We start from the raw sequence: 25752 nt of genomic DNA on the forward strand, positions 1-25752 counted from the left end.
TCTATTTCTCTCTCTCCATCTCTCTTCCTTCCTTACGATTTCCTTACTTTCTTATTTCTTTAGTGAGAACTTCCTTACTTCCCTGCTTTCAAGATGCTCTAAGCTCATCTTGTATTTCTCTGCCCAGTTCTATCAAGGGTAATTTTGATATTAAGATTTTAAATACACAGAGAACAGGATACAAAGCAGCCATAGTTCACAGTATTGATACTGTTGAAGTAATTAGTATGGAATCCACATAATGTGTTTTGGGGGAAAAGGTGACATTCCATCTGCCTTTGTTGGGAAAGTATCAGATAACTCTATGAAAGATGAATTCACATATGAAGAAAGAAGTGACATTGATTCAGTTCCAGAATTAAGCTGACTTCTGGAATTCTTCCTTCTTTTTAATTAATTCATCTCATCCTGACACTCATTTTCATATTCACACAATTTTTCCAGGACAAACATCCAACTAGAAGAAATATTTTATAAAGATCATCTTAAGAGGCGTTGTCTAGGTAATTTCCAGAAAGGAGATGGGTATGATGCATGTGCCATCTGCCTGGATGAATGTGGAGATGGGACCAGCTCAGCAAACTTCTCAGTTTCCATATTTATCACTGCAAACATGTAGTTGTAGACTCTTGGGTAAACACATCCAAAAACAAGTTGTCTCATCTGTAAACAAACAAACAAACAAACAAAAGGGTACCTTCTCAGAAAAATTGACTACAACACAGAGTGGTCATGAACTCTCCAAGCACACCCCATAGACCTTTAGCTTGGGTCAGAACCTAACTGTGGTGGGCTGAACTGTATCTTCCCAAAATTCATATGTTGAAGTTCTAACCCTATTACCTCTGAATGTGGGGGCACCTGGGTGGCTCAGTTGGTTAAGCATCCGACTTCGGCTCAGGTCATGATCTCGTGGTCAGTGAGTTCGAGCCCCGCGTCCGACTGTGCTGACAGCTCAGAGCCTGGAGCCTGTTTCAGATTCTGTGTCTCCCTCTTTCTCTCTCCTCCCCCGCTCATGCTCTGTCTCTCTCTTCTCAAAAAAATAAATAAACGTTTAAAAAAAAAAAGAGCTTTATATTACCTCTGAATGTGACTACATTTGGAGATGGAGTCTTTATTTATTTATTTATTTATTTTTATATATGAAATTTATTGTCAAATTGGTTTCCATACAACACCCAGTGCTCATCCCAAAAGGTGCCGGAGTCTTTAAAGGTGTAATTAAGGTGAAAGAGGTCATCAGAGTGGGCCTTACGCCAATGACTGGTGCCTTTATAAGAGATTAGGGGGCGCCTGTGTCTAACTCTTGGTTTCAACTCAGGTCATAATCTCACAGTTCATGATTTGAGCCCATATTGGGCTCCTTGCTGTCAACACAGAGTCTACTTTGGATTCTCTCTCTCCCTCCCTCTCTCCCTGCCCCTCCCCTGCTCACTCTCTCTCTCTCTCAAAATAAATAAACTTTAAAAACTAGGTAGATTAGATAGATGATAGATAGATAGATAGATAGAGGACACAGACACACACAGAGGGAAGACCAACTAAAGACATACAAAGAAGACAGCCATCATCAAGCCAAGGAGAGAGGCCCGCCTGCCCACACCTTGATTTTGGACTTTCAGCCTCCAGAACTCTGAGACAATAAATTTCTGTTGTTGAAGCCACCTAGTCTCTGGTACTATAAAAGGGCAGCCTAAGCAAACTAATACACTAGTCATTTGGGGCTAATCCTGCTCTTAACAGAATATGAGAGCATACTCAGTCTGCGAGGAAGATGATGTGGAAAATTCCAACAGTATTGAAAAAAACACAAAAGTAATAAATTCAATGTCATGGTCCAGCCACATCCCAGTGGGGGAGCAAGATGACAGTGTAGGAAACACTAACCTTCAGAGGCTGATCAACTTATCTCCCTTTAAAATGTTATTTATAACTATCATTTGATTTTTTCCCCCTTCAAGTGTTTCTATAAAATAACTTGCATTAGCATTCCATAGTTTAATCAGATTATTGAAAGAGGAGTTTTGATTAGGTGTTTAACAGTAGGAATATCCTTCATTTCACTATTAAGTATCTTTTTCAAATAGTCTTTATTTTTTAGAGCAGTTTTAGGTTCACAGGAAAACTGAGGGAAAAGGGCAGAGCAATCCCACACATGCACAGCCTCCCTTATTATGGGGAGTGGTACACCAACAGAATGGTACAGTTGTTACAATTGATGAACCTCCATTGGCACACATAAGCCACACTGATCACCCAAAGTACACAGTTTACATTAGGGTGTACTCTTGGTGTTGTACATTTTATGAGTTTGGACCATCATATATACTGACATATATCCATCATTACAGTATTTATTGCCCTGAAAATCCTCTGTTTTATCTATTCATCCCTCCCTCTTGCTAATCCCTGGCAATCACTGATCTTTTTACCTGTTTCCATAGCTTTGCCTTTCCAGAATACCATATGGTTGGAATCACATAGAGTATGTATACTTTTCAGATTGGCTTCTTTCAGTAATATACATTTAAGTTTCCTCCATATCTATTCATGGCTTAATAGCTCATTTCTTTTTAGCACTAAATAATATTCCATTGTCTAGATGTACCACAGGTTATTATCTATTCACCTACCAAAAGACATCTTGGTTGCTTTCAAGTTTTGGCAGTTGTGAATAAAGCACTTTTACATATCTGTGTGCAGATACCTGTGTAGACATGAGTTTTCAACTCCTTTGACTAAATACCATGGAGTGATTGTTGCATATCATATGGTGAGAGTATGTTTAGTTTTGTAAGAAATTTCCAAACTGTACTAAGTATAATTTAAACTAAGTATAATTAAACAGTCAAATATAGCCAAAAAGTATTTGCAAATGCTTAGTAGGGCTTGTATATAAGACCTAGATCAGATATACAGAGACTTTTTTGCATATGGGTCCATCTGCTTAGACTAAGCCAATGTCCACCACAATAAAAAAGAAAATCACCTGGATTCATTGAGTTGGAAACAATTTGTTCCAGGATTTCCTGAAATTGCCATCATTCAGGAAAGAAAGCAAACTAATTTAGTCTTTTTCTTCAATGGAACACTACAAAGAAAAAGAAATATGCTCAACAGGTGTCTCTCTTTTCTGTTCCCAAAGCAAGAACAGTCTGTGGTTGGGGCAGATCTGGAAATAGTAATTTAAAGAAGGTTTTAAGTACTATTTATTGTGTTATGCATGAGTTTGATTCAGCAGGTAAGTGAACACACACTGGCCTTTATCTCCTAAACTTCAGTGCCCTTAAGCATTCTATGGGTGTCATCAAAGTACAAGATGGACACTACTGGGAAACTTCAGCAACTGATCTGTTGTACCTCCAACTAAAGCATATTGAACCATCAGCTTACCTGTGTACAGGCAAATTACACATCTTGAGTATCAGATTTGAAAGTGAGTACTTATGTTTAACAGAACTTGTGATGTATCTAAACAATATATTTTCAAAAACTAAATTGTTGTGTGCAATTGTAATGGTGCAAGGTACATATGTGTGTTTAATCAAAATGCCAAGAATTTTTAATATGGCTGTTTGAGGCCACACACAATAAATGCATGTTTTTCACTATAAGTGGAACTTTAGATTTTAAAAGTTTTTAAATGTTGATTTATTATTTTGAGGAGGGGGGAGAGGCACAGGGAGAGGGAGAGAGAGAATCCCAAGCAGGCTCTGTGCTGACAGCACAGAGCCCCAGGCGGAGTTCAATCCCATGAACCATGAGATCATGACCTGAGCTGAAATCACAAGTCAGATGCTCAACCATTGAGCCACCCAGGTGTCCCTAGAATTTTAAATTTTTAATAAAGTTTCGGATTCATTCTATATCCTCTAAGTTCTTACTATATGATAGCAATATAGGAGTAAGATAGGAGGCTTCTGCCTCCATTTTAGCTGAATGTTGAATTTTTTCCCTGAGCTATTTGGAGATCAACCAAAATGAATCTTCAGTGCACCTCAGTGAAGTCCACTTAAAGCACTCATTCTCCTACAGTGTTAGTTTAAAGAAGCTGGGCTTTCACTTCTATGTCAGTTCAATGCCACAGAATAGGTTATAAACAGCCAGAGATGTTGTAAGGGGTCAAATGCTCAGGGTTCTAGCCTCTGCTTTCCCTGTGATGCCCACAGAGAACAGGGTTTATGGGAGCCCCACCAGGAGCCAGGCCAGTTTTCTCTCTCTCCCCTGCATCAGTGAGGCATGTAGGAAAGTGCCTGCAATACTACAGAGACTGACACTGGGCTATAAAGATCAAAATACACAAACAAAAACTAAACTCTCTATATATTAAAGCAAGCAGAAATTGATCTTACTGAGAGGAGAGAGCTTCAGGGGGCACAATGGACTCTCCTTAGGTACACTTGAAGTTCCTGAAATTGGGCAATTTTGTTCCTCACGTGTGTGGTTGGACAATTTCCCCCACAAAACAAAACCAAGAATAAATAGGGTTTAGAAATCAACAGAATCTTCTGCATCTCTTCCTCAGGAAAGATGTCATTAAGGAATATTTGTTTTTGTTTGTTATTGTCCTGCTATTATTTTAAACTGTGAGCCTTTGCTTTGCAGGCCAGGAAATCCCAGGCTGACATTGCTCCCATGGAAAAGGAGTGATGGAGAAACTGGAGAGAACATTGAGGTTTACAAAACCCCAGTTAAATTCTTCACACACTGAGAGTTACACAGACCTCTGTTCCTTCTGAAACAACAAAAAAACTGGACAAAATACATGAAAAATGATTTTCAAGACAGTGGACATCAGGTAGGGAAGGAGTGCTCTCCGAGATAGGAAATAGACAGGTAAGCCCTACAATTGCCCCAGATAAGGCCTTGGGACAGTTTCCAAGTCATGGTGAAGGGTGGGGGATCAGATAAAACCTAGCAGACCTCCTAAATTGGAAAGACAGATCAGAGAATCTAGAGAGGCCAAGGAGGCTAGAGTTTGTAGGACACAGAGCTGTATAGGAAGAGAACTCTGGAGCTCTGCAGAGGGTCTCCCACAAGTATTCAGCAAAGCATTGATAGTGCACACAAGTGAGGAAACTACTCAGGCCACCTGACAGGATTAGAGGGAACAGTGCCCAGTGATTACACTCTGCTGGGAATAGGGCCTGGTATTAATGGCAAATTGGATACCAAAGCTGGACAGTAATAATTTCAGATGATGGGGTGCCCCCAAAGCATTACCCACTTTTAATCAAAACCCTTATATGGGTCTGTACCCCCAAAGAAAGAATACATGGCTTGGGAACCAAGGAGTGACATCACTTACCACCGCATTCAGTAAACCACATAGGGAATTTGTGCTTCCTGTCCTCACAACTCTGGACTCTTCAACTCCTGGTTCCCAAAGGGAGAACACCTCTTCCAGGAGACATAGCAAAAATCCCTTCAAATTTAAGCTGTGACTGCCACCTGTGTACCTCAGCAACTTGAGCCAAAGGACCACCAGGGAAGAAGGGGAGACACCAGTCTGGCAGGGCTATTATGTTTTTAGGTACAATTGACACATAACATTATATTCATTTCAGGTGTACAACATAATGATTCTATAACTGTATTCACTGCAAAATAATCACCACAGTAAGTCTAGTTACATCCATTGTTATTCAAAGTCACAAAATTTTTTTGTGACTAGAACATTTAAGATTTACTCTCCTGGCAACTTGCAAATATGCAATACAATATTATTGACTACAGTCACCATACTGAGCATTACATCCCATGACTTATTTATTCTATAAATGGAAGTTTGTATCTCTTGACTGTCTTCACCCATTTCACATACTCCCTAACCCTCAGGGTCCCCTCTGCCAACCACCATTCTGTTCTCAGTATTTATGAGTTTTGATTTCTCATTTGTTTTTTTAGACCACATATAAGCAAAGTCATATGGCATTTTTCTTTCTCTGTTTGACTTACTTCACTTAGCATAATACCTTCTAGGTTCACCCATGTTGTTTCAAATGGCAAGATGTAACTTTTTATGGCTAAGTAGTATTCCATCATATGGAATCTTCTTTTTTTTATTTTTTATTTTTTTAAATTTTTTTTTTCTTCAACGTTTATTTATTTTTGCGACAGAGAGAGACAGAGCATGAACGGGGGAGGGGCAGAGAGAGAGGGAGACACAGAATCGGAAACAGGCTCCAGGCTCTGAGCCATCAGCCCAGAGCCCGACGCGGGGCTCGAACTCACGGACCGCGAGATCGTGACCTGGCTGAAGTCGGACGCTCAACCGACTGCGCCACCCAGGCGCCCCATATGGAATCTTCTTTATCCACTCATTCGTTAGTGAACAATTAGGTTGTTTCCATATCTTGGCTACTGTAAATAATGTTGGCTGCAAAGGTCAGAAGGGTGCATATATCTTTTTGAATTACTGTTTTAATTTTCTTTGGATAAATACCTAGAAGTGGAATTGTTGGATCATATGCTAGTTGTATTTGCAACTTTTTTATTTTCTTTTTTTATTTTTTTTTAATTTTTTTTTTAACGTTTGTTTATTTTTGAGACAGAGAGAGACAGAGCATGAACGGGGGAGGGGCAGAGAGAGAGGGAGACACAGAACCGGAAGCAGGCTCCAGGCTCTGAGCTGTCAGCCCAGAGCCCGACGCGGGGCTCGAACTCACGGACCGCGAGATCGTGACCTGAGCCAAAGTCGGACGCTAAACCGACTGAGCCACCCAGGCGCCCCAGCAACTTTTTTATTTTCTATAGTGGCTGCATCAATTTATATTTCCACCAACAATGTCCAAGAGGTCCCTTTCCCCATATCCTCACCAATACTTGTTATTTCTTATTTTCTTGATATTAGCCATTCTAATAAGTATGAAGTAATATCTCATTGTGGTTTTGATTTGCATTTCTCTGATGATTAGTGATGTTGAGCATCTTTTTATGTGCATGTTTGTAATATGTGTGTCTTCTTCAGAAAAATGACTATTCAGATCCTCTGCCCAATTTTTAATTGTTTGGGATTGTTTGTTGTTGTTGTTGTTGTTGTTGTTTGTGATTGAATTGTATGAGTTCTTTATACATTTTGGATATTAACCTTTATCAGATATATTATTTGCAAATATCTTCTGCCATTTAGTAGGTTGCCTCCTCATTTTATGGATGGTTTCTTTTGCTGTTCAGAAGATTTTTGTTTGATATAGCTACACTTGTTCACAGCTGAGTTTGAACAATGTGGAGGTTAGGGCGCTGACACCCTACACAGTAGAAAATCCATCCATGTGTGGATTTTTTTGGTCCCCAAAAATGTAACTACTAACAGCCTACTGTTGAGTGGAAGCCTTAATGATAACATAAATAGCTGATTAATACTTACTTTGTATGTTTGTATACATGTATACTATATTTTTATAATAAAGCTAGAGAAAAGAAAATCATAAGAAAGAGGGCACCTGGGTGGCTCAGTAGTTAAGCAACCAACTCTTGATTTTGGCTCAGGTCATGATTTCATGGATCGTGAGATCGAGCCCCATGTCAGGCTCTCTGCTGACAGTGTGAAGCCTGCTTAGGATTCTCTCTCTCTCCCTCTCTCTCTGTCCCTCTCCAATGTGTGCTTGCTCTCTCTCTCTCTCTCTCTGTCTCTGAAAATAAACATTTTAATAAAAGAAAATCATAAGAAAGAGAAAATACATTTATAGTACTGTACTGTGTTTATTGAAAAAAATCCATGTGTAAGTGGACCCATGCAGTTCAGAGTTAACTGTACTTTTGCTTTTGTTGCCTTTTGCTTTTAAAGTCAGATTCAAAAAATCATCTCTAAGACCAATGTCAAGGAGTCTACTGCCTTTGTTTTCTTCTAAAAATTTTATGGTTTCTGGTCTTACATTCAAGTGTTTAGTCCATTTTGAGTTAATTTTTGTATATGATGTAAGATAGTCTAGTCTTATACTTTTGCATGTGGATGTTCAGTTTTCCCAACATCATTTTTTGAAGAAACTGTCCTTCCGTATTGTATCTTGGCCCCTTTATTGTAAATTAATTGACCATATCTATGTGGGTTATTTCGAGGTTTTTCTATTCTGTTCAGTTGATCTATGTGTCTGTTTTTCTGCCAATATCATACAGTTTTCATTACTATAGTTGTGTCATTTAGTTCAAAAACAGGTATCATGATGCCTCCCGTTTTGTTACCCAAGATTTCATTATCTATTTGGGGTCTTTTCTCGTTTCATATAAATTATAAGATTGTTCCAGTTCTGTGTAAAATGCTTTTGGAATTTTGATAGAGATTGCACTGAATCTGTAGATTGCTTTGAGTAACATAGATATATTAACAATATTAATTTTTCTGATCCATAAGCATGGAATATCTTTCCATTTATGTGTGTCTTCTTCAATTTCTTTCATCAATGTCTTATAATTTTCAGTGTATAGGTTTTTCATCTCCTTGGTTAAATTTATTCTTAGGTTTTATTTATTTATTTATTTATTTATTTATTTATTTATTTTAGGAGGAGCTCGCTTTATTGGGGGGAGGGCACTGCACGTGGCCAACAGATGAAGGCAGCCTAGTGGGCATTCTACACACAACACTTAGAAATGTACACAGGAGGTTTTGCTAAGAAAGATCAACTGGAACATGGGTTCCTCTGGACAACTTCCCCAACCTCATCCCTCTAAAGAGTCGGAACACTCCCGACCACTTCCTTGAAGGCAAATGTGGTTGCTACAGGTAGAGCCCCTCAGGGGTACCTTCTTGTTTTTTATAAAGAACAGTTTCTTTAGATTTTTTGAAGTCTTCATTTGCTACTTTCATTCTATGTTCTCTCAAGGCCATCAGACCAGCTTCTGTACAGATTGCCTTGATGCCGGCCCCAGAGAGGTCATCTTTAGCCATGATCAAGTCATCCAGGGTTACATCATCAGCCAGCGTCATCCTGCTTATCTGGATCTGAAAGATGTGCTTCATAATCTTTTCATCTGGCCGGGAACTCATTTGTCCTGTCAATGTTGCCTGGTCTGATAAGTGCTGGATCCAAAGTTTCTATTCAGTTTGTGGCTATGATAACTTTCACATCACTCCTTGAATCAAATCCATCCAACTGGTTCCACAGTTCCAACATTGTTCATTAAATTTCTCTCTCACCACCAGAATTTGAGTCCTATCTTTTTGTTCCAATAGCATCAATTTCATCAATAAACACAATGGATGGCACGTGTTCTGCAACTTGAAACAATTCCCAAACAAGTTTGGGCCCATCACCTAGGTACTTCTGAATAAGTTCAGAGCCAACCACTCTTAGGGCAGTGACTAAGGTTTGGTTTGTTACTGCTTTGGCTAATAAGGTTTTACTTGTGCCAGGTGGACCTTAGAGAATGGGGGCTTTATACCCATCTCTTCATAATATTCAGGATGAGTGAGAGGAAGCTCCACAGATCCTTAATTTCTTGGATTTGGTTGTCCAACCCACAATATCAGCATAGATTTCCTGGGGGACCTTTTCTAACTTCATTACTGTGACCAAGGGATCCGTGTCATCCATGAGCACCCCTATGATGGCATGCATCTTGTGGTTGAGAAGGACCAGCAGCCTGGTTCCAGCAGATCCTTGTCTACAAAGTAAAGAATGCTTGACATAGTGTTCTGAGCCCACAGATATGGACACGATGATCCACATGGTTGTCATCAATGATCCCTTCCAACGTTCCTACCGACTTTGGGGTCCCCCTCAGATCACCCACTTTTGATCTTTCCTCCTCTTGCTTTTCTTCTAAAGGCTTCATTTGTTCCTGAATTCTAATGAATTCTTCCTCCATGAGAAGACAGTCTTTAATTCTAACTTCAGTAATTTTAACCAGCAGAGTGTGAGGTGTCACCAGTGGCAGCTTGCTGGCAGCATCTGGTCCCTTTGTTTCCCTCTTCTTTTTCCCCGCTCTAGTTGGTACAGAACGTTCCTATTTCTTTTTTATGTTTATTTATTTTTGAGAGAGAGAGAGAGCATGAGTCGGGAGGGAGACACAGAATCCGAATCAGGCTCCAGGCTCTGAGCTGTCAGCACAGAGCCTGATGTGGGAATTGAACTCATGAACTGCGAGATCATGACCTGAGCTGAAGTCAGACACTTAACCCACTGAGCCACCCAGGCGCCCCAGGAAGTTCATATTTCTTTTTCTTGTCCTTGTCATCCTTTTTGCCACCCCCAGGGCCATGATCACCACTCTGACTCTGACGCATCTTGCTTCAGCCGTTCAAATGGGTATTTTATTCTTTTTGATGCAATTAAGATTGTTTTCTTAATTTCTCTTTCTGATAGATGGCTCAGTGTTAGTGTATAGAAACAGTAGATTTTATATATTGATTTTGTATCCTGTGACTATACTATGAATTTGTTGAATAGTTCTGACAGTTTTTTCATGGAGTTTTTATGGATTTCTATATATAAAACCATATCATCTGTAAATCATGCCATCCTTTCTGATTTGGATGCCTTTTATTTCTTTTTCTTGCTTAATTTCTCTGATGAGGCTTTCTAATACTGTGTTAAATAAAAGTAGTGAGAGTGGGCATCCTTGTCTTGTTCCTAACTAGAGGAAAAGCTTTCAGCTTTTCACCATTTTGCATGTTAGCTGTGGGCTTATCATATATGGTCTTTATTATCTTGAGGTACATTCCTATGTATCCATTTTGTTGAGTTTTTATCATAAATGAATGTTGAATTTTGTCAAATGCTTTTCTTCATATATTGAGATGATCATGTGATTTTTATCCTTCATTTTGTTGCTAATGTAGTACATCATGTTGATTGATTTGTTGAACCATCTTTGCATCCCTGGAATAAATTTCACTTGATCATGGTGTATGAGCTATTTAATGTATTGTTGAATTCAGTTTGCTAATATTTTGTTAGGATTTTGCATCTATATTCATCAGAGACATTAATTAGCCTGTAATTTTCTTTTTTGTGGTGTTCTTATCTGGTTTTGGTCTGGCAGGCTAAATGACACTGATCATTAGTAGGATATGTCTGCTGTGATAAAATGGAGGGAGAAAGGATCCATTTGGGTGCATTTCCTTTGTTCAGTTTGGATAGAAAATGGACAAGTGTGGGTGGGAGCTAAGGTGACGGAGTAGTAGAAGGACCCTGGGCTTGCTTTTCCTTTGAACACAGCTAGATAAATAACAAATCATTCTAAATACCCAACAAATGAAACTGAGGACTGACAGAACAAACTGCACACCTAGAGGGAGAAAAGAGGCCACATCATGGAAGGTAGGAGGTGTGGAGACATGTTTTGGGGGAGAAATGGATTGTGGGTGCTGCAGAGGGGAGAGAGCCCTGGTCATGGAGAGAGAAAAGAGAGAAAGGAGAGAGGAGTGCACAAAGGATCACACAAGGAAAACACTTCCACAAAGTCATTGACTGGGAAAATAAGAGGGGCTGATTTTTATGAGTTTTTGCAACCAGCGGGGCTTAAAAGCTATAGTTTTAGAAGTCCTGGTGTAGAGCCCTGAAGGTGCTGCAGTGCTCCTGTAGAGAAGGCAGGCAAATAACCTGGGGGCAGAGGGCATAATCGTCTGAGGATCGTCTGAGATGCACTTGGAGAGAAGATTCCTCCTTCTTGGAGCACATCTGAGAGAGGTGGCATTGCCTCTCCAGGGACAAAGGAGCTGGCTAGCACCATTTCCCTCCCCTGCCCCTCAGCATAAATTAATTTCAGTAAACAGGATAGTGCCAACGTTGGCTGCTTAATCTGCTTACACTAAACCCATTCCCACCCCCCTGTACTATCCTGGCAATGCTTTTCTTGGGCAAGTGTGCCTAAGAACCAGTGCAGTGGGTCCCTTCCCCCAGAAGACCAGCACAAACTCCCACATGCAACATGTCTACTGACCATAGAATTCTCCAAAGTTTCAACTCTAGTGGAAATAGTATCATATCTCTTTTAACAATTATACCAGAGCACACCTAGTTAAAACACACCATACTCTGGCCATGATCCAAACATTCCCCACCATCAGCAAGGATAAACTCTGCAGAGGACTGACCTGAGGAATAGAGCAGCAATAACACAATAGCAGAATGCACACAACATACACCAGAGACACTTCCTGAAGTGCTAGGCATTATATAACCTATAAGCGTGGATATTATATAACTTCTTCTTCATAAACCCATTACTCTCAGGATCAGGAAACATAACAGGCTTTCCTAACACAGAGAAGAATACAGAGACCTAGATAAGATGCAAAGACAGAGAAATTCATCCCAAAAGAGAACAAGAAAAGGTCATGGCCAGGGATCTAATCAAAACAGATATAAGTAATATGCCTAATCCAACATACCTAGATTGATTTAAAGCAACAATCTTAATACTAGCTAGACTTGAGAAAAGCATAGGAGGCATCAGAGATACCCTTACCACAGAGATAAAAGAGCTTAAAACCAATCAGGCCAAAATGAAAAATGCAATAACCGTGATACAAAACTGACCACAATGAGGAATGAATAAGTAATATAGAAGATAGAATTATAGAAAATAATGAAGTTGATCAAAAGAGGGAAAGAAAATCTTGGATCATGAAAGTAGACTCAGGGAACTCAATGACTCCATGGAATGTAATAACATTTGTGTTATAGGGGTCTCAGAAGAAGAAAAGAGAGAAAAGGGGGCAGAAGATTTATTTGAGGAAATTATAGCTGAAAACTTCCCCAATCTGGGGAAGGAAACAGACTTCCAAATCCAGGAGGCACAGAGAATTCCTATCAAAATCAATAAAAGCAGGCCAATGCCAAGACATATTGCAATTAAATTTGCAAAATATAGAGATTAAAAAAAAAATCCTAAAATCAGCAAGACAAAAGAAGTCCCTAGCTTGTAGGGGAAGACCAGTGAGGCTAGAAACAGATCTGTCCACAGAAACTTGACATGCCAGAAGGGAGTGGCATGATATATCATGTGTGCTGAATGAATACTGTATCCAACAAAGCTATCATTCAGAATAGAAGAAGAGATAAAGAGTTCCCAGACAAAGAAAAACTAAAGTAGTTTACGACCACTAAACCAGCCCTACACAAAATACTAAAGGGGACTCTTTGAGTGGAAAAGAAAGACCAAAAGCAACAAATACTAGAAAGAACAGAGAAAATATCCAGAGACAATGACAAAACAAGTAATTAAATGGCACTAAATTCATATCATTACTCTGAATTTAAACGGACTAAATGCTTCAATCAAAAGACATAAGCTGTCAAAATGGATTTAAAAAAACCAAGGCCCACCTATTTGCTGCCTACAAGAGATTCATTAAAAAAAATTTTTTTTAATGTTTATTTCTTTTTGAGAAAGAGAGACAGAGAGTGAGTGGGGGAGGAGCAGAGAGAGAGAGGGAGACACAGAATTGGAAGCAGGCTCCAGGCTCTGAACTGTCAGCACAGAGCCTGATGTGGGGCTCGATCTCATGAACTGTGAAATCATGACCTGAGCCAAAGTAGGACGCTTAACTGACTGAGCCACCCAGGCACTCCAAGAGATTCATTTTAGACCTAAAGACATCTGCAGATTGAAAATGAGACGATGGAGAAATATTTATCATGCAAATGGATGTCAAAAGAAAACCAGAGTAGCCATATTTATATCAGACAAATCAGGTTTTAAACCAAAGATTGTAACAAGAGATGAAGAAGGGCACTACATCTTAATAAAGGGGTTTATCCAACAAGAAGATCTAACAATTATAAATATTTATGTCCCCAACTTAAAACACCCAAATATATCAATCAATTAATCACAAACATAAAGAAACTCATTGATAATAATACAATAACAGTGGGGAACTTTAATACCCCATTTACATCAGGGAACAGATATTCTAAGCAGAAAATCAACAAGGAAACAAGGGCTTTGAATGACACTCTGGACGAGATGCACTTAACAGATATATTCAGAACATTTCTTCCTAAAGCAGCAGAAAACACATTCTTTTTGAATGCACAGGGAACGTTCTCAGAATAGATCACATACTAAGTCACAAATAAGGCCCCAACAAGTACAAAAGGATTGAGATCATACCATGCATATTTTCTGACCACAATGCTATGAAACTAGAAAAAAAATGGAAAGGCCACAAATACATGGAGGTTAAAGAACATCCTACTAAAGAATGAATGGGGGTGGGGTGCCTGGGTGGCTCAGTCAGTTTAGCATCCGATTTTTGGCTCAGGTTGTGATTTTGCAGTTTGTGAGTTCAAGCCATACATCAGGCTTTATGCTGACAGCTGAGAGCCTGGAGCCTGCTTCAGAGTCTGTGTCTCCCTCTCTCTCTCTGCCCCTTCCCCATTTGTGTTCTATCTCTCTCACTCTCAAAAATAAATAAACATTAAAAAAAATTTTTTAAATAAAAAAAAAGAATGAATGGGTCAACCAAGAAATTAAACCAGAAATTTTTTAAATACATGGAAATAAATGAAAATTAAAATATGAGTCAAAAACCTTTGGGATGCAGCAAAACAGTCATAAGAGGGACATATATAGCAATACAGGTCTACCTCAAGAAGCAAGAAAAATCTCAAATATATAACCTAACCTTACACCTAAAGAGCTAGAGAAAGAGCAACAACTGAAGCCTAAAGCCAGCAGAAGAAAGGAAATAGTAAAGATTAGAGTAGAAATAAATGATATAGAAACTAAAAAAAAAAAAAAACAGTATAACAGATCAATGAAACCAGGAGCTGGTTCTTTGAAAAAATTAATAAAATTAAAAAACTCCTAACCAGACTCATCAAAAATAAAAGAGAAAGAACCCAAATAAATAAAATCACTAATAACAGAGGAGAAATAACAAACACCACCACAGAAATACAAACAAATTATAAGAGAATATTATGAAAAATTATATGCCAACAAATTGGGTAATCTAGAACAAATGGATAGATTCCCAGAAACATATAAACTACCAAAGCTGAAATAGGAAGAAACAGAAAACTTGAACAGACCAATAACCAGCAAAGAAATTGAATCAGTAATCAAAAACCTCCCAACAAACAAAAGTCCAGGGCCAGATGGCTTCACAGGGGTATTCTACCAAACATTTAAAGAGCTGTTAATACCTATTTTTCTCAAACTATTCCAAAAAATAGAAATGAAAGAAAACTTCCAAACTCATTCTACGAGGCCAACATTTACCCTGATCCCAAAACCAGACAAAGACTCCACTAAAAAAGAAAACTAAAGGCCAATATCCCCAATGAACATGAATGCAAAATTTCTCAACAAAATACTAACAAATTGAATCCAACATACATTAAAAGAATCATTCACCACGATCAAGGGGAATTTATTTTTGCATTGCAAAGGTGGTTCAATATTCACAAATCAATCAGTGTAATACACCATATTAATAAAAGAAAGAATAAGAACCATATGAACTTCTCAATAGATGCAGAAAAAAAGCATCTGACAAAGTACATTATCCATTCTTGATTAAAACCCTCAACAAAGTAGGGATACAGGGAACATACCTCACCATCATAAAAGCCATACAAAAGACCCACAGCTAATATGATCCTCAATGGGGAAAAACTGTGAGCTTTTCCTCTACAGTCAGGAATATAACAGGGATGTCCATTCTCACCACTATTATTTATCAGAGCACTGGAAGTCCTAGCCTCAGCAATTAGACAACAAAAAGAAATAAAAGAAGCAGGAAGAGACCTCTCTGACCTCAGCTGTAGCAATTTCTTACTTGACACATCCCCAAAGGCAAGGGAATTAAAAGCAAAAATGAACTACTGGGACCTTATGAAGATAAAAAGCTTCTGCACAGCAAAGGAAACAACCAACAAAACTAAAAGGCAACCAACGGAATGGGAAAAGATATTTGCAAATGACATATTGGACAAAGGGCTAGTATCCAAAATCTATAAAGAGCTCACCAAACTCCACACCCGAAAAACAAATAACCCAGTGAAGAAATGGGCAGAAGACATGAATAGACATTTCTCTAAAGAAGACACCCGGATGGCCAACAGCACATGAAAGGATGCTCGGCGTCGCTCCTCATCAGGGAAATACAAATCAAAATCACACTGAAGATATCACCTCACGCCAGTCAGAGTGGCCAAAATGAACAAATCAGGAGACTATAGATGCTGGGGAGGATGTGGAGAAACGGGAACCCTCTTGCACTGTTGGTGGGAATGCAAATTGGTGCAGCCACTCTGGAAAACAGTGTGGAGCTTCCTCAAAAAATTAAAAATAGACCTACCCTATGACCCAGCAATAGCACTGCTAGGAATTGACCCAAGGGATACAGGAGTACTGATGCATAGGGGCACTTGTACCCCAATGTTTATAGCAGCACTCTCAACAATAGCCAAATTGTGGGAAAAGCTTAAATGTCCATCAACTGATGAATGGATAAAGAAATTGTGGTTTATATACACAATGGAGTACTACGTGGCAATGAGAAAGAATGAAATATGGCTCTTTGTAGCAACGTGGATGGAACTGGAGAGTGTGATGCTAAGTGAAATAAGCCATACAGAGAAAGACAGATACCATATGTTTTCACTCTTAGGTGGATCCTGGGAAACTTAACAGAAACCCATGGGGGAGGGGAAGGAAAAAAAAAAAGAGGTTAGAGTGGGAGAGAGCCAAAGCATAAGAGACTCTTAAAAACTGAGAACAAACTGAGGGTTGATGGGGGGTGGGAGGGAGGGGAGGGTGGGTGATGGGCATTGAGGAGGGCACCTTTTGGGATGAGCACTGGGTGTTGTATGGAAACCAATTTGACAATAAATTTCATATATTGAAAAAAAAGAAATAAAAGATATCCAAATCAGCAAGGAAGAAATCAAACTGTCACTATTTATAGATGACATGATATTCTATGTAGAAAACACAAAAGACTCCACCAAAAAATTGCTAGAACTGATACACAAATTCAGTAAAGTCACAGGATACAAAATCAATGTACAGAAATCTGTTGCATTTCTATACACCAAAAATGAAGCAGCAGAAAAAGAAATAAAGGAATCAATCCCATTTACAGTTGTACCAAAAACCTTAAGATACCTAGAAATAAACTCAGCCAAAGTGATCAAAGATCTGTACTCTGAAAAATATAAAACACTGATAAAAAAACAAGTCAAGATGACACAAAGAAATGGAAAGACATTCCATGCTCATGGATTGAAAACATTTTAGCCATTCTGACAGATGTGAGATTGGAAGAACAAACGTTTTTAAATGTCTATCCTACCCACAGCAATCTACACATTTAATGCAATCCCTATCAAAATACCACCAGCATTTTTCACAGAGCTAGAACAAACAATCCTAAAATTTGTGTGGAAGCACAAAAGACCCCGAACACAGGAAACACAGGAAACAACACACAGGAAACAAACACAGGAAACACAGATGTTGGCAAGGATGTGGAGAAAGGGGAACCCTCTTACACTGTTGGTGGGAATGCAAACTGGTGCAGCCACTCTGGAAAACAGTACGGATATTCCTCAAAAAGTTAAAAATAAAACCCTACAATCCAGCAATTGCACTACTAGTTATTTACTCAAAGGATACAAAAATACTGATTCAAAGGGATACATGCACTCTGATGTTTATAGCAGCCTTATTAACAACACCCAAACTATGGAAAGAGCCCAAATGTCCTTCAACTGATGAATGGATATAGACGATGTCGTGTGTGTGTGTGTGTGTGTGTGTGTGTGTGTGTGTATACACAACGGAATATTAGCCATCAAAAAGAATGAAACCTTGCCATTTGCAATGCCATGGATGGAGCTAGAGTATTATGCTAAGTGAATTATAAGTCAGTCAGAGAAAGACAAATATCATATGATTTCACTCATATGTGGAATTTAGAAAATAAAACAAATGAATATAGGGGGAAAAGGAAAACAAGAGAGGCAAACCAGACTCTTAGTTACAGAGAAAAAACTGAGGGTTACTGGGGAGGCGGGGTGGGCTAGATGGGTGATAGGCATTAAGAAGGGCACTTGTGATGAGCACTGGGTGTTGTATGTGAGTGATGAATCACTAAATTCTACACCTGAAACTATATTACACTGTATATTAACTAACTGGAATTTAAATAAAAACTTGAAAAAATGAAAGAAAAAAAAGAAAGAACGAACGAAAATGGACAAGTGCAGGAATCCCAGCCTGAGTGGGATTTGGTAACAAGGGCTCAGACCCCCTTAGAGGTGAGAGTCTGTGTTATGCCACCAGGGTAGCCACTGGGACCAGCAAAGGTGCTAGCTGAGTTTGAGGGTAATCTAGGACGGAGAGCAGAAGAGGGAGATGATGAGTGTCAGCATGGCCCGGAGGCCAGTTCAGAAGTAGTGTTGTAGTTCCTCCCAGAAACATTCCCCTTATACACTTCCCCCAGGAGGAGAAGTACACTGGCATCCCATGCATAGATGGGAAAGTGTTTCCAAGCAGCGCAATGGGCTGTAGTGGACACTGTAAAGCATCACCTAGATCTGCAGCTACTGGGTGGCTATTGGCAGTTAGCTTTCAACTGTCAGCCCCTTAAGGGACTCTGCCTCAACTGCAGAGAGCTGCTTTGCCAGAGATCACATCTCTTCCCAGGGCAGCTTACATCCAATGATTAGCCAGCGACAGTATAAAGATCTGGCTATCTGGGCTCAACTTGGGGCAGCTCTGAAGGCTCTCCTAGCTCCAGAGCTCTCTGTGGGGTTGACCAAAGCCGTCACTGAGCCTGCATCTCAGTTGGACATCTTCCTGTGTCCACTCCTGCTCCCTACACCACCCTTCAACAGTATTGACCCTAAAGGCACTCCTTAGCAAACATCTCTCACATCTCATAGTCTGCTCCCTGGGAACCCAATCTGCAGCACCCAGATTGCACAGCTACTAAGTAAGGATGCTGGTTTTCCGTGCAGGTAGTATGGATTTGAAAGCTAACAAAACAAGAACACTCTTTGGCATGCCTGAGAATTTAGAATCAATCCTGCAGAGAAGAAAGCAGAGTGGGAGAAATCCTTAACTAACTTTAAGTCTTAAAGGACTGAGAAATCACTGAAGAGGTTGAGTTTTTCGAAGTGGCTTGATTGAATTTCAGTCAGGTAAATGAAGCTTGAGATAGAAATTAAAGGGAAACAATGAAGGGTTTCCTTTTTGCATACTCTGAGTCCTAGAAATCACACATATTACAAAATATTTATAATCAGTGAGATTTCACTGTCAGAATTGGAGAAATCATCAGAATTATAGTGCTTATATTAGTTACATAACTGTGTACTTTCCCAGGAACTGTCTAGTATGTCAGTCTACAAAGATCTTGCTGCATCCCAAACATCAAAGCATGGAGCTAATGAGAAAATATCTACAAGTTATTCAATTTAAAGTCATTCTTAGTCCTCTGTGGTGGGGTAAAACAGTGACCCTTCAAAAGATATCTATATCAAATCTGGAACCTGTGAATATAACCTTATTTGGAACAAAGGGTTTTGCAGATATAATTAAGGATCTTGAAATGAGGGTTATTCGGGTGGGCCCTAAATCCAGCCACAGGTGTTTTCGCAAGAAAAACGCAGAGGTAGATTTCAGACAGACAGAAGGGAGGGGCGCTTGGGTGGTTCAGTCGGTTAAGCATCCGACTTTGACTCAGGTCATGATCTCACCACTTGTGAGTTCGAGCCCTGCATTATTAGACTCTGTGTTGACAGCTCAGAGCCTGGAGCCTGCTTCGAGTTCTGTGTCTCCCTCTCTCTTTGCCCTTCCTCCATTCTCTCTGTCTCTCTCTCTCAAATAAATAAACATTAAAAAAAGATGGACAAAAGGGAAGACACAGACACACAGAGGAGAGGATGATGTGAAGATGAAAGCAGAGACTGGGGTGAGGCAACCCCAGGCCCAAGAATGCAGGAAGTGTCAAGAAACGGGCTCTGCTAGGGCCCCTACAGGAGCACAACCCTAATAGATTTCAAACTTCCAACCTCCAGAATTGTAAGAGAACAAAGTTCTGTTATTTTAGATTACCAAGTTTTTAATAGTTTGATACAGTAGCCATAGGGTACCAACATACCCTCTCACCTTCTGCGCCAGAATACATCCTTGCCTGGGAAATATACAGTTTTATGTTCCTCAACTGGCCAAAGAAATAGTTGGAATTACAGGACTTCCCCCAGGCGTAAGTGCTATGGGTACAATTGTTGTGTGAAAAATGTGCACAGCTGAAGACACAACAGTATTGATCTGCCTGTGGATATGAATTGCAGCTCCTTTCCTGAGAGAGAGGGTGAGGGCAGGTAGATTTTTATATCTTGAGTCTATTTCCGTCAGGCCTATGCTCAAGGTCAAACCATTTAAAAACCCATAGACAGTCTTCGATCCAAAGAATTGATCTTACTAGCATCCTGATAATAAAATAAAAAGTAAATCATGTATTATTGCAACCAATTAATGCAACTAATTAATGCCACTCTGGGAATCAGACCTTCACTTTGATCCCATTTTCCACTGTAGGAAAAGAATTGATACAATCGTAAGAATATCTGAATGAGGAAGAGGACACTTGGAAAGAAACCCAAAGAGATATATTGTTCTTTCACTTACAGTTACAAGGAGATTCATTTTACAATGCACCATTTTAACAGTAACATTGTATATAGAGCTATTGTTATCTCTCCCTCTGGGAGCATACAGAAAGATTTGGCCTTATCTGTGAGGTTCAGGAACCTCTCAGGTGCTGCTGAGGAGTCCCAAAGCTTGGCATCTTTTACTCCAAGGAGTATGGGGGCAGGTGGAGGTGGGAGCAAATAATGAGTAAAAAGCGTTTTTTTTAAGGCCTTACATAAAACTCCCAAGTGATGGCAAATTATTTAGTGCAGAGACACTGAATAAAAATGAAGTAACAAAGTAAAGTGAACAGACAGAATAAAAGAAATAATATTTAATTTAACCCTGGACAATCCTGAGAGGCAGGTGTTATTGTCCACATTTTACATATGATAAAAAGGAGGTTCTAAGAGGTTGAAGGACTTGAGGTCACAGTAAGAGGCCAGGTTACAATGCAAACTTGTCTGACCACAAAGGTCCTTCTCCTTGAATTCTACCACATCTCCTCAAAGTCAAATATACACATATTGGGAGCACATGGAAACCCCCTTGGTAGAGAAGATAGTAAATCTTGTCTACCTCACAGCACATAAGGTAAGGGGTCAGATAAGATTATTGATTCATTCACATAATATAATGAGTTTTGGATGTCTTGGGTGTCTCAGTCATTAAGCATCTGACTTTGGCTCAGGTCATGATCACACAGTTCGTGAGTTCAAGTCCCACAGCAGGTGAACATGAGCCCCACATCCAGTGAGCAAGAGCCCTGGATGAGGTGCGCTTATCTCTCTCTTCTCTCTCTCTCTCTCTCTCTCTCTCTCTCTCTCTCTCTCTTCCTCTCTCTGTCCCTCGCTCACTTGTGCCCCCTCTCTCTCTCTCTCTTAAAACAAAACAAAACTTAACCAGTGAGTACATGCAGCATAGAAAGATGAAAAGGCACAACTGTCTCTACCTTCAAGGAATGTGTAGTCCAGAAAGGTAAATGTGAAATACAGAAACAACAAAGGATGGTGTGGGTGCTAGAACACAAGAACAGATCAAATACAGAAGTTCAGAAGAGAGAGGCTACTTTTAGATAGAGGTAGCATTCTACTAAGTCAGAGGAATTTGGTCATTGGGGAAAGAAATTTTATGCTAAAGAAAGCAAAGCTAGAAAGGCAAAATGGGTTACAAAAATGCTTTGAAAATGTATAAAATGTATAAGCCATTATTTGAAGAGAAACCCATATGAAAATAAATGTCGAGGGGCACCTGGATGGTGCAGTCGGTTGGGCGTCCGACTTCAGCCAGGTCACGGATCTCGCGGTCCGTGGGTTCGAGCCCCGCCTCAGGCTCTGGGCTGATGGCTCAGAGCCTGGAGCCTGTTTCCGATTCTGTGTCTCCCTGTCTCTCTGCCCCTCCCCCGTTCATGCTCTGTCTCTCTCTGTCCCCCCCAAAAAATAAATAAACGTTGAAAAAAAAAAAGAAAATAAATGTTGAACAAACTCTAGCTTTGGATATATCCAGGGATGGACCTCAAATATAGAAAAATTGGGGTCATGAAGACAATGTTGAAAAATAAACTATCGTGTGATATAATCTGCAGTAGAGATTCCCACTTCTGGACAGATGGAAAAGACAGACGTTTCCCTATCCTTCCTGGTAAGTACAACTAAAACTCTGAACATTATATGAAAAAAAAAAAAAAAAGACCCTGAAAGGTGGAGACAATATGGTCAAATATGTAGGGACTTTGGTTACTAAGAAACCTAGTGGTGAATTCCCTGGGTTTTCTTTTTGCTTCACATATCACAGACCTGGAGCTAAGAAGCCACCAACTCAGAAACACAAATGAGTACAGATGAAAAAGCTCAAAAAAAAGCTTGTTCTCTCTATCCAAAACCAGAAAACAGCAGCCTAGTAAGACAGAAAACATTTAGAATCACTCTTCTCCAGTGAAACACCACTTTAAGAAGTGTGGCCCCACTCCCACCCATGCCAGCAAAGGCCAAATGGAGAGCCTAGATTTCTACCTTGCCAGGCTGTTGCAAGGCACTCCAACACATACGCTGTTCAACCATGGTGGTGTCAGAAAAGGCTGAGTACTGACCAGGGTGCTCAACCCTGCCAGGGGATAATGGTGTTCACTACCACCACCCCTCCCCACAGTGTCAACGGAGACTATACTGGGAGTCTGGACTTCTATTCCTACCTGGTAGTAAAGAAGCACCCTGCCTCTCCCCTCTGGAATGCTATCAGAGCTTTCCTCATGGAGAATCAGGACTTTCATCACCATACCTCAGAAACAAAACCAGTTCCCCCATTAAAAGTGTCAGTGGAGACTACATGGGGAGCAGTATAACAAGGCACTCTTGCCTCTCATAGCCAAGTTAGTAATAGCGGAAGCCTAGTAGGAAGATACAGCTATTACATGTCTCCAGTAGTAATGAGGAAATCTCCATTGAGGTATCATCAGAAGCTGAGAGGAATGTGGACTTTTACCTCCACTGGAAATAGTGAGGCAACATCTCCCCTCACCTAATGGAGTGGTGTCAGAGGAAGGCAACAAAAACAGAAGGCTTAAAAAGATTCAGTCTCATAACATAATACCCAAATGAATATCTCCATTAAAAATCACTTGTCTTGGGGTGCCTGGGTGGCTCAGTCAGTTAGGCATCCGACTTCAGCTCAGGTCATGATCTCACAGTCTGTGAGTTCGAGCCCTGCGTCGGGCTCTGTGCTGACAGCTCAGAGCCTGGAGCCTGCTTCACATTCTGTGTCTCCCTCTCTCTCTGCCCCTCCCCTGCTCATGCTCTGTCTCTCTCTGTCTCAAAAATAAATAAAAACATCAAGAAATAAAATAATCACTTATCTTACCAAGAACCAAGAAGATCTAAAAAAAAAAAAAAATCATAGATGACCACAGTGAAATGACAGAGATATTAGAATTATCTGACAAAGATGTTGAAAAAGACAGCATAAAAGTGTTTCAATAAGCAATTTAAAATGCACTTTAAGGAACAAAAATTAGAATGCCTCAGGAAAGAAATAGAAAATATAAAGAAGAATCTAATAAAAAATATAGAACTGGGGCGCCTGGGTGGTGCAGTCGGTTAAGCGTCCGACTTCAGCCAGGTCACGATCTCGCGGTCCGTGAGTTCGAGCCCCGCATCAGGCTCTGGGCTGATGGCTCAGAGCCTGGAGTCTGTTTCCGATTCTGTGTCTCCCTCTCTCTCTGCTCCTCCCCCGTTCATGCTCTGTCTCTCTCTGTCCCAAAAATAAATAAACGTTGAAAAAAAATAAATAAATAAAAATATAGAACTTAAAATTAAAATAATCAAATAAAAATTCAGTGGATGGAGCCACTATTATAGAGGAAGCACCTATGTCCTGGACCCTGGAGACACATTTACTCCACACACACACCCTCACTTTGGACCCTGGTTCTGCATGCATCTAGTCTAAGCATACCACTATAGAAAATCATAAAATCATAAAAGAAGAGAATAAGAGAAGAAGAAAAGAACAAAAGAATTAAAGACATCCAGAAAACAATGAACAAAATAACAATAATTTCATAGCTATCAATAATTACTTATTACTTATTACTGTGTGAACAGACTAAATTCTCCAATCAAAGGCATAAAGTGGCTGAATGTATAACAATCAAGACCCATCTATATGCTGCCTATAATATAGTCACTTCAGCTTTATAAATTTTTTTTTAACGTTTATTTATTTTTGAGACAGAGAGAGATAGAGCATGAACGGGGAAGGGTCAGAGAGAGAGGGAGACACAGAATCTGAAACAGGCTCCAGGCTCTGAGCTGTCAGCACAGAGCCCGACACGGGGCTCGAACCCACGAACTGTGAGATCGTGACCTGAGCTGAAGTCAGATGCTTAGCCGACTGAGCCACCCAGGCACCCCGTCACTTCAGCTTTAAAGACACACACAGACTAAAAATGAAGATATAGAAAAACATATTTCATACAAATTGAAACAAAAAAAAATCTGGGGTAGCTATACTTATATCAGACAAAATAGACTTTAAGACAAAGTCTGTAATAAGAGACAAAGAAGGCCATCATATAATGATAAAGGGGTCAATCCAATAAGAGGATATAGTGTTTGTAAATATTCATGCACCCAACATAGTAGCACCTAAATATATAGAGTAAATATTAACAGACCTAAAGAGAGAAATAAATAGCAATACAAAAATAACAGAGGATTATAATACTTGACCTTCATCAATGGATAGATTATCCAGACAGAAGTCAATAAGGAAGTATTAGAAATAAACTATACCTTATCAAATGAACTTAACAAATATGTTCAGAATAATCCATCAAAGAGCAGCAAAATACACGTTTTTCTTAAGCACACATAGAAAAGTCTCCAAGATAGATCACATGTTAGACCACAAAACAAGTCTTAATAAACTTAAGAAGATTAACATCATATCAAGTGTTTTTTCCAGCCACAATGGTATGAAACTAGAAATTGATTACAGAGAAAAAACTGGAAGGTTCACAAATATGTAAAGATTAAACAACATGCTAGTGAAAAAACAATGGTTCAAAGAAAAAATCAACAGAGAAATCAGGGGCACCTTCATGGTTCAGTTGGTTAAACATCCAACTCTTGATTTCAGCTCAAGTCATGATCTTTCAGTTTGTGAGATCAAGCCTCATGTTGGGCTCTGTGCTGACCTCACAGAACCTGCCTGGGATTCTCTCTCTCCCTCTCTCTCAGCCCCTTTCCTTCTCTCTCTCTCTCTCTCTCTCTCTCTCTCTCTCTCTTTCCTCTCCCTCTCTCTCAATATATGAATGAATGAATGAAACATTTAAAAAATAAAAGAGAAATCAAAATTGGGACAAATCAAAATGGAAATACAATACCAAAACCTATGAGATGCAGCAAAAGCAGTTCTAAGAGGGAAGTTTATAGCAATAAATGCCCTCATTAAGAAACAAGATTTGCAAATAACTTAGCTCATCAAGGAACTAGGAAATGAAAAACAAATGAAGCCCAAAGTTAGCAGAAGGAAGGAAATAACAAAAATCAGAGTGGAAATAAATGAATAGAGACTAAAAAAGACAGTAGAAAATATCAGTAAAAATAAGAGCTGGCTCTTTGAAAAAATGAACAAAATTGATAAACCTTTAGC

At 39.5% G+C, this 25752-nt stretch overlaps 1 long non-coding RNA gene and 1 pseudogene across 1 annotated transcript in view; both read right to left on the minus strand.

Annotated features, from left to right (window-relative positions):
- Nucleotides 1-364: 364 nt before the first annotated feature.
- The window catches only part of LOC121041080 (uncharacterized), a 56929-nt gene continuing 31541 nt past the window's right edge, over nucleotides 365-25752 (minus strand). Inside the window, exon 5 of the long non-coding RNA XR_005795695.1 lies at nucleotides 365-663. This is a non-coding gene — a long non-coding RNA (uncharacterized LOC121041080). The remainder of the gene's footprint in view (nucleotides 664-25752) is intronic.
- LOC121040348 (26S proteasome regulatory subunit 4-like) lies at nucleotides 8720-10228 on the minus strand (annotated as a pseudogene).

The sequence above is a fragment of the Herpailurus yagouaroundi genome, unplaced genomic scaffold (genome assembly GCF_014898765.1).
Source record: "Herpailurus yagouaroundi ecotype Mexico unplaced genomic scaffold, PumYag 28, whole genome shotgun sequence".
Taxonomy (NCBI): Eukaryota; Metazoa; Chordata; class Mammalia; order Carnivora; family Felidae; genus Herpailurus; species Herpailurus yagouaroundi.